Source organism: Lipotes vexillifer, unplaced genomic scaffold (genome assembly GCF_000442215.2).
Source record: "Lipotes vexillifer unplaced genomic scaffold, Lipotes_vexillifer_v1.1 scaffold443, whole genome shotgun sequence".
Lineage (NCBI taxonomy): Eukaryota > Metazoa > Chordata > Mammalia > Artiodactyla > Lipotidae > Lipotes > Lipotes vexillifer.
In genome coordinates, this window is record NW_006779163.1 from 590734 (window position 1) to 591995 (window position 1262).

At 62.4% G+C, this 1262-nt stretch overlaps 1 protein-coding gene across 1 annotated transcript in view; it reads right to left on the bottom strand.

Annotated features, from left to right (window-relative positions):
- The window catches only part of NECAB2 (N-terminal EF-hand calcium binding protein 2), a 41013-nt gene that overhangs the window by 38749 nt on the left and 1002 nt on the right, over positions 1 to 1262 (bottom strand). The gene's annotated exons all lie outside the window — the stretch shown is intronic.

The window sequence follows — 1262 nt, forward strand, 5'->3', positions numbered from 1 at the left end:
GAAGAGCGGGGAGGGGGGAGCCCCATCCCCTCCAGCCTCAGCTGAAACCAGATGACTCCTCCTCCTGGTGTTCTTGGGACCTAGTAAGCCTTGCTGATGGAAGCAGGAGAGGCAGGGTCCCCCTGGGTGACCATCACACCTTCAAGGACAGAGCCCCCTAGGCCCGTCCCTCCAAGCAACGGGGCAGGCATCCATCAGCAAGCACCTGGGGCCGTGACAAACCAAAGCAGCCGCTCAGGAAGGCTTCTCAAACATCTCCCTTTCCTTTAGCTGAACCCTGAGTCCTCGGCACGGGGCAGTAGCCACTGTGGCTGAGGCAGAGAAGGGAGCAGTTATCAGACCCCAGCCTGAGCACCCCACACGCCTGCTCTACAAGGTTCCCAGAGGCGGGGGTCCCACCTTCAGGTGCCCGTGCCGGCCTGAGCGTTAAACAAGTGGCTGACACGACCACGTGATGTGGCCCCCATGCCTGCTCATCAGCCCATTTCACAGATGAGGAAATGGAGGCTCAGAGCCAGCTCATGGCCAGCATGCGAGGACTCCAGAGCCCACCTCCAGTCCTGTGAGAACCAGGAGAGGTCTGGACAGGTCTTCCCTGCAAGGGTGGCCCAGGAGTCTCAGCTGTGAACGCTGCTGGGGCTTTGAGAGGGTTCAGCTGTGCAAGTGCGTGTCAGGCTGTGTGTGAGCCTGTTTCGGGGGGCACTGAGCCACAGGCACTCACAGCACAGATCCCCCTTCCCTGCCCAGCCCTTTCTGTCCAGAGCCAGCTATGGGCTCCAGGAGGAAGGGGGGGCTCCAGGAGGAAGGGGAGAGCGGAAATCCATGCTCCCCCCCACTCACAACGATGTGTGACACACACACACACACACACACACACACACACACACACCTCTCCCAGAAACCAACGATGCACAAGAGAGGCACCCCAGCCCGCGGTCACCCACCACACAGGACACCCTCACTGGGACATGCACACCCCACTGCCATGCTGTCCCTTGGGGGGCAAAGCTCCCTCCACCTCCCCCCAGCACTCTACCGGGGACATCCATCCTGTAGAATCTCCCTCCTACGGTGGGGAGTGGGTGGGAGGGCGAGATGTGGAGGGGATGGATGGGGGTGAGGGGAGGGAGGGAGGGTGGGGAAGGGAATGACGGGGCTCAGAGTGGATAGGGGTCCCCAGAGGGGTCCAGGCTCAGGGAGGACGGGGGATGGCTCCGCCTCTGCTGACAGGAGAAGGGAAGACAAAGGTGCGGCGGGGGGCG